At 37.3% G+C, this 11,815-nt stretch overlaps 1 long non-coding RNA gene across 1 annotated transcript; it reads left to right on the top strand.

Moving 5' to 3' along the window:
* Positions 1 to 569: 569 nt before the first annotated feature.
* On the top strand, positions 570 to 2,120 carry LOC118168208. Its single transcript, XR_004751423.1, has 2 exons — positions 570 to 1,298; positions 1,406 to 2,120. It is a non-coding gene; the product is annotated as an uncharacterized LOC118168208 (long non-coding RNA).
* Positions 2,121 to 11,815: the final 9,695 nt, after the last annotated feature.

The following is an 11,815-nucleotide window of genomic DNA, read 5'->3' as shown; positions in this document are numbered from 1 at the left end:
ACAACCAATTCATAATAGAAAAGCTGTTTTATGATGCATACTGTGTATAACTTAGCATTGTGCTCTAAGAGTGGACTCCTAAGTATACAGCATTTCTTTTCTGCTTTGTGATTCTCAGGTCAACGAAGATGTATACAAAGTGTTGCATATGTTTTCACTTATTTTATTTTTTATTTTTTTGACATATTTCTTGAGACAACAGGGACTTGACAAAACGTCATGTGTCTTTATGGTATGTCAGCTAGTAAATGCTTTTCAATCATTAATTAATTATTGAGAGTAAATCTTTACCATAGGATGGTAGAACATTTCTCAGTTCTCTCTAACAGCATAGTTACATTTGATACAAACTTTGTCTTTATATTTGTTTGTTAAAAATATCAAATTATGACACATTTAAACAATTATGACTTTTAGCTTTAATAACAAATTATGCACTTTCCAAAAAAAAAAAAAAAAAAAAAAAAGTTTAATCTATCCTTTAAGTAGTCTTTATTCTCCATTTTAATATTTTAATTGCTTTTTAAGGTAACATTTTACAGTATTCTAGAGAAATGTGATAAATCCATTTGAAATTAGTTCATTGCTTCTAAGTAGTGGCAGTGAGTCATCTGTGATTGCTCATGTCTCTGCCTTTGTCTGACTTCAAATAATTCTTTCCCTCCCCTTCAGAGCTTCTTTTCAAAACATTGTCCCTTTCCTGGAATGTCCTCTTCTACTGACTATTGAAAGTCACATTTCATGGTGTGGCTGTACGGTATTTTAAGATGCCTTTAGTGCTACTGGAAGATGACGTTACCATAAGGTAACCAAATCCACTGTGCTCTCCCCATCTCCACAGTGAAACTGGAATTCCTCAAGATCTTAGCCTAGGCTCACATTCATAACCAAGTTTCTCTCACTTCCTCTTTGCTTCAGGGAGGAACACAGCATATGACCAGAGCAGGTGTAACTCTAATGTTTAGGGAAGTCTTTGGAAGAAAAGTAGGGTTAAGAGACTATTAATGTCATTACAGAAGTCCTTGCTCCAAAAGTGAGTAACAGGTGTCCTAAATACACAGGTTCAGAAGCTATAGGAGAAAAAGATGCAGCTCTTCAGAGCAATGTTGATTACAAATAACTCCCCACATGGGGATGAATACTAAACAGTTCAAGCAGTCCTTCATTGGATTGCCCTGCCCAGAAGTAAGGCAGGAGAAAAACATTTATTTATTTATTTATTTATTTTTCAGAAGAATGTGAAGTAGTGAGGTTTTCCCCAGAGAAAGGAATTATGAATCCCTATTTGCCACAAACAGGTAATTAATACCAGAGGGAACTGACACTGGGGTTTGAAAACCTTCCTATACTTTTGATTTCACAAAACCCACATACCGTCCCCCCCCCTTTCTGTTTTTTGACATAGGAAAAATACAATTCCAAAACAGAAATTATCTTAAATGAGGAAGAGAAACTTAAGTCTGAAAATGTCCACATGGGTTGTTTTGACCACATAGATGCTTTTCCTCAACTTTTATTAAATTGGAAGAAACATTGATTTTTCTCTCACAAGATGTTTTAAGCTTTATGTACAGTGTTTCACAGTGTCTAGACATCTTTGTTGTTTATTTGTTTTTTCTGTTACTCTAGATTTTTTTTTTTCCTTGGAAATCTCTCATTACTAATCTCATTTTCCTTATCCACACTGTTCTTTTACTGTTCCTCCATCTGTCCACGTTCTTCTTTTCAGTCAATGGGTCTTCACATTCTAGAAATATTTGCAAATATTTTGAAATTGTGATGGTTCTTTGGTGTAGCTTATTTTACATGAAAAATGACAAATTAATGTAGAAAACATCCTAAGCTTAAAAAGTGGTTATAATTTTACAAAGTGTTTCTATTGGAGCAAATTTTTCTTGAACAATCTGAGCCTTTTCAGACTGTCATTTAACAGAAGACTGTAAGACTTAGACTGTGTGTCCATATTGGCATATGACAGCATTCTTACTCATTGCCCATGAAGTTTCATATGCAATATAATCACACATGAATATATTAATTATACTGTTCCCCTGAGTGTTATAATGTTAACTTGCAGTGCTCAATTCAGAGCAAAATAAAAAATAATGAGGTCAGAGGAACTAATAGCCAAGATATCTTTGATGTGGGCTGTCAAACTGGTTTTCTTTTAGTATTTCCTAATAGGCTTTTCCTCTAAAATATCTAGTTTCTAATATATAGTTATGTGTCAGTGCCTTTGTTAGAAATTATGTATTAGCAAAAGGATCAGGAACTTTATTTTTTTTTTTTCAGTAAAGCTGGATCAGTCAAAAAATGAAAAGACAGGAGGAACAGGCTGCTAGATGGGGAATTTGGATGAGAATTTTGTGTTGCAAGGGTGCACATTGGAGTGATTTCATGAGAAACCAATACTGTCTTCTGATCTGGAAACTCTATTGATAAACAGTCAAATAGTAGAGAGCTGGGGGGTAAGGACTGGGGACTGAATAGAAGGGCATGGACCTGTTGTAATGAGCCCAGAGGAGGACCACAAGGCTGATCACAGGGCTGGAGTACCTCTCCTATGAAGACAGACTGAAGAAGTTCTGATTGAGAAGGCTGGAGGGAGACCTTTCAGTGGCCTTCCAGTACCTAAAGGGGGCCTACAGGAAAGCTGGGGAGGGACTCTTTGTCAGGGGGTCTAGCAGTGGGACAAGGAATAATGGCTTTAAATTAGAAAAAGAAAGGTAGAATTAGATTAGATGTTAGGAATAAATTCTTTACTCAGAGGGTGGTGAGGCACTGGAACAGAGAAGCCATGGATGTTCCATCACTGAAAGTGTTCAAGGCCAGGCTATACTGGACTTTCAGCTACATGGTCTATTGGAAGATGTCCCTAGCATGGATGGAATCTATACATGTTGACTCCCTGGGCATGCTGGGGAGGTAGAAATGTCTAGTAATTTATTGCCAAAAAAAAAAAAAAAAAAAAAAAAAGGAATACTTAGAAATCGGAGAAAGTACTTTTCTTCTCAGAAAAAGGTTGAGCTAGATGACAACACAGCTTCTGTTATCCAGTACTACACTATTGAACCTCTCGACCTTTTCTCCCTGATGTTCTAGCTTTGCCTCCACCTCCTAATTATGCAGGAGGGAGAGGCCATCTTTCTTTGTAGAACCAAAAATAAAATTAAATACAGATTAGCATAAAGTCATTTATCTTTTACTTTTTCCTTTTCTTCCCCTGGCTTTAAACTGCAAGCAGTGCTCAAATGCTTTAAATATATTTATCTGAGTAAAACTGTGTAGAAAATACTTGCCAGCTGAGCATGCACTTACCTCATGCTGTACATTCATCAAACATGGCAGGTTATCAGCTACCCTTTAATAACATGTATCTATCAGATGGACAACACAACAGATACATGGAACTGAATGGAGGAAAAAAGACTTCTCTGAGGGTTAGAGTCCTCTTTGCAAGCTTTTAAACTACTATGTCACCTCTCAGTTAAAAGCTGTTAAACATATCCATACAAAGATTGAGCTGACTGCAACCTTTTAAACAAGTGTGAGATTTTGTGGTGGAGGTAGCAGAATCCTTTGCCTGTACTTTTCACTAAACTGAACTTACCCTGCATACATCCTTCATATTGTCAGAACTTTGTTGTATAAGCCTGGCACCCTCTATTCCATCTGTTTTCCTCTGAATAGCCTCTCCCACCACCTTTATCACCGCGCTATATGAATAACATTCATAAGTGCATTAAGCATCCTAAGAATCATCTGTCATATTTGTCCTCTGGTCCTCTCCATAGGGAGTGTAATGTGCTCAGTAAGGTGCTTTGTTCTGATAGGGTTTTTGTTGGGATAGATTTTTACATGTACATAAAAACAGAATAAAATCTGCCTTGACTTTAGAGCAGAGGGTAAGGATGTCAGGGATGTTCTAGGTTCCCAGTTAATGGGAGAGTCTACTCCACAGATTGGACCAGCCCCTGGGAAAGTTGTATTTTCCTTCCTGCACTTACAGAAGGTACTGCTGGGCCTTTCCAGATCTCAGAAACTATTTTAGGTATCTGGACCCAGACCATAAGTCACTTCCAGGAAAACACTCAAGACCTTGAATTTGATATGGGTGCTTTTGAAATCTTCCAGCAAGGCAGGAGAGGACAGCATTGCAGTGTAGCTTCTGTTACTGAAGAGACAGTTGTCCTTAATCTTGTGCTTTCTGCCTCAGATGAGAGCTACAGCTGAGTTCACCAATCTGTCAGGTCACTTTTAAATGCTGCCTCAACAACAGACTTTATCTCTGCCTGTAGGCTCTTACCTTCCTTTCTGGGAAAACATCATATACTGATTTAATTCCTTCTCAGAAGCCTTCAGAATTAAAAAACAAAACAAAACAAACAAACAAAAACAACAACAACAACAAAAAACTTGTCTCAGGTCTTTCATAAAGCTGTTGGCCATCTTTGATTCCTGAAAATGTTTTCAGTAGTTGTTTCATTTTTGTTTGAGAGAAGAACTTCTGAAATTTTAGAAATTAAAAAAAAATGGCTGGGAGAGGCAGACAGTCCTCTGACACAATCCCATTTGTGAAATTTACAGGGTGTTTCTATATGTGCTGTGTTTTGTTTTGCTTATTTCTAGCATAGACATATATATACAGATAGCTGAAGTCAAGTCAGCCTCCAGACCCTGCATTTATTATCAAGAAATTCTGTGAAGTGCAAAAAACAGCTAGTGCATGAACTTACACAAGTTCACTCGTGAACAATGTTTCTGTGGCTAAACTGAGGGTTGTACTGTTTCCTGCAGTTTTCTGACACTAAAGCACCTGCTCTAACGAATAGCTCTGAAGTAGCACAATTGATTTCAGTGTGAAGAAGTAATGGGTGAATGAATTAGGCAATAAAATAAAAGTGTTTGTCCAGAGGTGAGGTGAAGCATGGAATTTAACAACCCACAAGGAAGTTGCAAGGCTTGCTATAAAACTCACAATGCTAGAAGGGGGCTCAGGGCAACACATTCTGTTACTGTTTTCAAAAAAGCAGAAGAGTCTTGCAGAATTAATATGGAGGCTCTTGCTACACCTAGAATTAGTTCTGACTCTCTGCTGGGTAATGCAGCACTAAGTTCTAGCCTTATCTCTGCTCAGTTGTACAAGTTTCTCTAAGTATGTGATTCTTAAACCCATTTAATGAAACCTGGCAATACACTCAGGGTGGTTTTGGCCTCAGTTTTTAATTAAACTGGTAAATTGAGGAATATAGATAAGGTCTTTATTGCAGTTAGTGGTATGTAATTTCTATATGCATGCTGATCCCAGCTTCATGATGGAGCTTTTGCTAACTTTAATTATTTTGGTCATTTCTCCCTTTAAATAAACAAGGACAGACAGTAAAGTCATGTCAGAGCTGTAGTGTTCAGAAATCCTACACCAACCTTTTTGCTCTGTTAGCTCATGCTCATCTTCTCTACAGTTTAATTTTATTGTAGCCAGTGTATAGCTGTGTGGAAAGGATTTTTGTTTTCTTAAGTGTCTGATAAAATCTCGTTTATAGACAAAGCAGAGGTTTCCAGACTCTAGTTGAGAGATCATATCTAATCATTTCCTCAGGACCCAGTGTCTCACGGGTGCTAATAGGAAGAGCAGTAGCTCTTTAAGCTTGTTTCTGTAAAGTCTCTCTAGGCCACAAAACATAGATAGTAGCCTGCAGAAATTATACAAAACATCAATAGATGTAAAGGCTCTGCTGTGAACAGAGGTCAATTGGGTGGCATCCAGAGGTCTTTTGCAACCTAAATTATTCTATGTGTACTTATCATATTACTTTGTTCATTTAGGGTTGTTTAGTTGCATATTGGTCTGCAAGACATGACATAGGTTATCAAGGTCCATGGATTCAAGAGCTTGGGGGCTTTAAAGCATTATCTTGAATATTGCCCCGTCTGATAGCACTATGAGTCTCCCATTCTGCTTCAATGAGGGTCTGGAACCACACACATATGATTCCTTACAAAAGTGCATTATTAATATTTCGACTACATAGAACCTCTGCTGGAAGAGAAAAGGTGTTGGGGAAATGTGGTTATTATGACTGACATAGAAACTCTGTGACTTGTTTTTGCAGTGCTATACCATTCTGTTGAACGGCTGGAGGGATTTATGATGCACGAAGTGCAAGCTGACGACTATTCTGGAGGATAAGATATGTGATCTGGAAATGTGAAGCTTGGCATAGTGGAGAATCAAAGAACATCTTTTCTGGCAACTAGATTTGAAATTTATTACCACAGACTGTACAGGAAAAGGGTTAGAGGCAAGGAAACTGGTGAGATTGCAAATTGAGCAAGTGGACTAGTGATCTGTAAAAAGAGACACTTCATCCAGTTAATGGTATTGTCTCAGTATCAGATCCTTATTGAGTTATCTGCTGAGGAACAGAAGACAAATTTAGAGGGACATCTCAAAGGAACATCTTTACTATAAGAAATGAACTGGAACAGAGATCTCCTTAATATATTTTAAACTCAATGCAGATGCAGTCCATAGATTATATGAAAATAAACATAAAATTAATAAAGGAAGGAGGGACAAAAATGTGCTGTTTTCCAAGTGCAAAGTTATGGAAACGTAACAGTAGTGTTGGATGGGATGACTGATCAATGCAAATCATGCTCTGCTGACAGTTCACATTGGAACAAAAAAATGTGGAACAGCACAAATAGTAAAGGTTTGAGAGCTGCAGAAGAAAAGCAAAGAAAAATTCAAATGATTTTTCTAGTTTTATGAACAACATAAGAGAGAACATCTTGAAGATGAGTGGGTGTACAGCTGACTGGTGAGAAAGAGAAAGTTTTGATTTTGTGGAGCACTGAACTTTGTGACAGTTTACTGGGAATTGGTGCCATTTGCCCAGAACACGCTGTATCTTATGGGTAGGGAGATAATTTTCTCAGCTAGAGACTAGCTTGACTAAGTAAGAAGATAAGTAGCTACATGAACCAGGGGTGTAAGGACAATACCATTTAAACTCAGTGTGCCATAAATGAAGTGGCTTGATATGGCAAGAATGTGAAGGCAAGACATTTTTCACTAAATATTTACCCATGCTACAAGACTGACTAACGAGCTAGGGGAAATGGTAATTCTCACTGATGAGCAAAAATTTGATTTAACTGGCAGTATTGAAGCCTAGTGGGAAGATCTGTATGAGGAGAATGTTAAAATCTCTATCTGTAGCCTGTTTAGGAAGTATAGAGTGAAAAAATAAATTTTATATTAAAGATACCATTGATAAATTAGGACTACAACATTTTGAATGCATATGAATCAATGTACTAACTCAAATGCTCAGGAGATCATAGAGCTGCACCAGAGGATTTCATGAATGCCTATGTGCACACTTGGTTTGGTAATGTATAGAACAAACAACTGTATGCCAAAAGATCCTAGCTTGGGAGCTGTAGATAGATAGTGAAAGACACAGCTGCAAAATGTTATTAGATTTCTAAAAATAAAAATTTTAAAAAAGATTTTTTTTTTTTTCTGATAAAGAAGTGACTGTTCTCGTGTACTTTGAATGCAGTGACTCCCTCTATACTTTCAAGTTGTCATGAACTCAAACCCTTCAAAGACAGAATGTTGCAAATGTTATTATTATTATTTTTTTCTCAGGCCATTTTTTTTTCCCATAAACTTCTCATTAATACTAAATGGTTAGATGTTGCAAGTTAGGCATGTCCACCAAAGATTTTGACCTGCACAGAAACAAATATTTTTGTTTTTTTGGGAAAAATTAATAACTCCATTAAAGACAAGAGCTAAAAACCACTCTATATGATTAGGTATCTGTTTTCTGCTGGTTTATAGGACAATAGTCCAAAAAATGCATCAGAATTCTGGGGAAATTGAGCCTAGCTGAGTGCCAGCAGAGGGACATGCCCTTTTGGTTCTCTGCCAACCAGTATAAACTGATGGAGCTTGGTATTCATCAAGAAGGAGCAATCTGCTTCTACCTTGTCTGTCTTACTCAGGGAAGACTGAAGCCTCTCCACATGGTGGAGAACTTACTCCTTTCAGCAGAGCACAATTTCAGTGGATTCCTCCACTGGGCATGCTCATATTTGTGCATTAGACACTTAAGCTCAACTTGTTTAAAAACAAAATTTTATTAGTTTTTCTGATGTAGAGATTTCAACATTTTGATAAGCCTTATTCAGTGACATGAACAAATAGGTCCAAAGGCAGAAAATTTATTCTCCTGGAAATTAAACCAAAGCAGATTCCACAGAAGGGAACAAGACATAGATTTATTTATTTTTTTATATCAGAGGTATTCATCACTAGATACCTAAAACCTCTGCCGTGGCACAGATCCTTCATTAGATGTAGGTGCAGATGAACTACACATCATACTCTGTGCAGAGCAATAAAGCACAGTTAAAATCAAGATTCAATCCAATGTTCTCTGCTAGCTAAGGAGTAAAATAAACCAAGTAAACATGAAAACCCCTTTGACACTGAATTGTGTGGATTCACAAGACAGATTGTTTCAGTGCTCAAAAAGACAATCTTGAAAGTGTTCTTGTCTTCTTTTTATTAATATTTTTCCCCTCCTCTTGTTGTTATCAGCTTGTTAAAATATTGCTAGGCTGTAAGAGAAATCTCAGGACATATATTAGCAGAGGGAAAAGGATCATAACTTGACAGGCGTTTTAAAGAGAGAGTCCTTTAATTTTCAGCAAAACTCCACACTCCAATTTAAACAATTCTTTAGCCTGTTGTCCTTTTTACTATGGTATCACAGCCAGAGTTTAAAGAGGGTACATTTTAATGGTTACAGCAGAAGATAGACTGTGGAATGATGAACCTGTAAATCTCCCAGCTCCCATTGGAGGTCAGTAGCAACCCAGGGTGTTTGGTCTCTTCCAGGATCAGCCTCCATGAGAACTGCATAAATTTTTTCTGTAACAATGGTAATTCCCTCTGTTGGACCTGAACAAATGGCTGTTCAGTCACAGGACAGCCAAAGTGACAGGAATAGATTAATGTCTATTCAACACATAGGACTGGTTGGATTTTCATATTGTCACCCAATGCAGTCAGGATAAACAAATTAAAGAACCAGCATTTCTGCCCTCTCTTACACACAGAAAACCTCTCTGCTTTCTGCAAATGCTGGCAAAGCTGCACAGTTTACTGCTGATAGTTTGGTCCCAGGCTTGAAAAGAAACCTAAGGTTAAAGGGCTGCTGTCTCATAACTGTTGTATGTCTTCTGGAGTTGGCTAAATTCTTTCCAGCTGAATGGTTTTCCATCAGAAAATTGCAACTGGATGGAACCAAAGTTCTCCAGAGCCTAGTTTTGGTGATGCTAACATATTCCTGGAGGATGCAAGGACACTGCCAGGTTCCCTGGTGCTGTGTCTCAGCTCTGAGTCCCCAGAAAGATTCATGGACCACTTCAGAACAAGGGAGGCTGGCACCCCAGGATGCTGAGAGCAAAGTAGGTTTTGATAATTTCACTTTTACTTTTTCTGGAATATGATTATTTGAAGATGACTATCCCATGGAAAATTCTGCCGAGTGCTATGTTTTTCTTGCCTCTGTTGCCCTTTAGATACTATACAAAATGATGGCATCATCTGGAGTCAGTCAATTTATGTTCAGTTCAAAGCTGTTTTTTACAGAAAGAAGTGAGAATATATTGCTCTTTCTTTTATAAACACGTTGCTTTTGTTCTTTCTTGGGTATACTTTTCTCTGAGAGCATAGTCAGCTTAATGCTAGAGGGACTAGAAATGAAAGCACAGTGCTGGTATTTCAGACCCACATCTACAAGGGCAGGAGTTAGGCTTGTTTGGCTCACTAACTAAATGGCATAGATAGCATTAGTGCTTTGTTTGTTTGTTTGTTTGTTTGTTTTCTTTAGTATTTCAATGGTAATAATAATGACCCATACCATAACTTTTACACAAAACTGTACTTAGCATGTCACATCAGTTCAACTCCAGTGCCAGCTGCATTGTCTTCTCTGGAGTTACATCCAGGATAACACTCTTTTTAGTGTTTTTATTTGTTGTAAAATGGCCATTAGTCTACATCTATAATGTTGAGAAATTAATTTAGAATGTTGAGAAGCCATAAAGCACCAAGGATATCCTGTCACTCCAATGACTTACGGAAACTCTTCTTTCATCTGCAGTTAACTGAAATCCATTTAGCTGGGTGAGACTGTGTGGTTTGGGGAGAATTCTCAGGATTTCTGAACTCTGCTTTAAGGTGGAGGCAGAGGTAAAAGATTATTAAGTGTCTAGGAATTTATTGCTAGAAGAACCAACTCTTTGGCTTGGTTCAGCCTTGCTCCAAAGAACACAGTGTTTTCTTGTATTCCCTTACAGCCTGAAAGCACATTTTGAGTACTTTGTGGAATACACCATTTGTCTTCACTTTTCTACCTTCCTGAAACTGCAGATTTCAAAGGATATAGACCCATTCAGGTTTCACTGTGTACTGTTTCACAGTGGATTTCTTTCTCTTTATTTGCTCAACAAATGAGGATTCTTCCCAATCTTACATTTACAGGAGCTTTTAAAAGAATTGTTTAAAATAACTTGATTGCCCTCCTAGTTGAAGGGCATGAAAAACAGGGAGAAAGATCAACACTGGAAAAGATGATAAGTATCCTGAAGAGGAAAAAAAAAAAAAAGTGAAAGATGGAGGAAATGCAAACCAGATATGGGTGACTATGTCACTGTGTCATATCTACTTAAACTTTGTATGTGCTTCATTCCAGTAGTGAAGGGTTACTCTTTAAGAGACAGAATATTCTCAGACAGAGGGAAAAAACAAAAACAAAACAACAACAACAAAAAAAAAACTAGGTGATGCCTGTTATGCTTTGAAGGAAGTGGAGATTATGGGTGCCTTTTGCATCAAATCCAGAGAGGCACTGAATATGTGTAGTTCTTCTCACCAGATGTATAGTCTTTTTCACAATATTGGTATGTACTTAAAATGTATCTAATCCTGCAAATCCTGCAAAATTCCTACAAAATCCTGCAAAATTCTTCAGACTCTGCCCACTAGTTTTCTAAGACAAAGCCGCTGTTTGAATCCAGATTCTTCTTTTGGTGTTATTCTCATAAAGGAGGGAAATGTTGCCATCTCTTGTATTTTTGCTGTTGCAAAACTGCCTATAGGAGCCTTCTGAAATTATGTTTTGATCACAAGTAATTATGAGTTAGTGCACATATTTTTACAAATATAGTATGATTAGTAAAGCACCAAACACAAAGTAACATATAATGTGAGAGGCTGCATTGGTGCATAGTAAGAGATCTTCTATGACCTAAGAGTTCAAAATCTGAGGAGACCTGATGGCAGGTGAATGGAAATATCACTGTGCTCATGTGCCCAGTCACATGGGACATCTATTACAGAGACTAGAGATTTAATTGAAACTGAGCATGGGAGCAGTTCCTCAGTTACTGGGCTAATCTTTATTTTTCTGTGGTATGTTTCCTATCTCAGTGTAACACATTGCACTTATTACCATAATGATTTTTTCATAATTTGAACATAAGAAATGTTTCTTTTCCCTATCATAAGTTGTACGTTTCATATAACACCCTGTGTTCTTGGATACATTATGTTCAAATGCAAATTTGAACAGCTCTATCTTTACAACTGAGTCTTGTACTTGTCACATTCTGGCAAATATTACTGATTTATTGAAGATAGTAAAGAAGCATGGAAGCTATTAACAGCAGCCCTCATCAATAACCCATCTGAACTCATAGCATACAAAAAAGATATTACAGAAATGGTATC

This window comes from Oxyura jamaicensis, chromosome 5, assembly GCF_011077185.1.
Source record: "Oxyura jamaicensis isolate SHBP4307 breed ruddy duck chromosome 5, BPBGC_Ojam_1.0, whole genome shotgun sequence".
Classification (NCBI taxonomy): domain Eukaryota; kingdom Metazoa; phylum Chordata; class Aves; order Anseriformes; family Anatidae; genus Oxyura; species Oxyura jamaicensis.
Note: the sequence above shows the minus strand (reverse complement) of the source record. Positions and strands in the feature narration are given on the sequence as shown.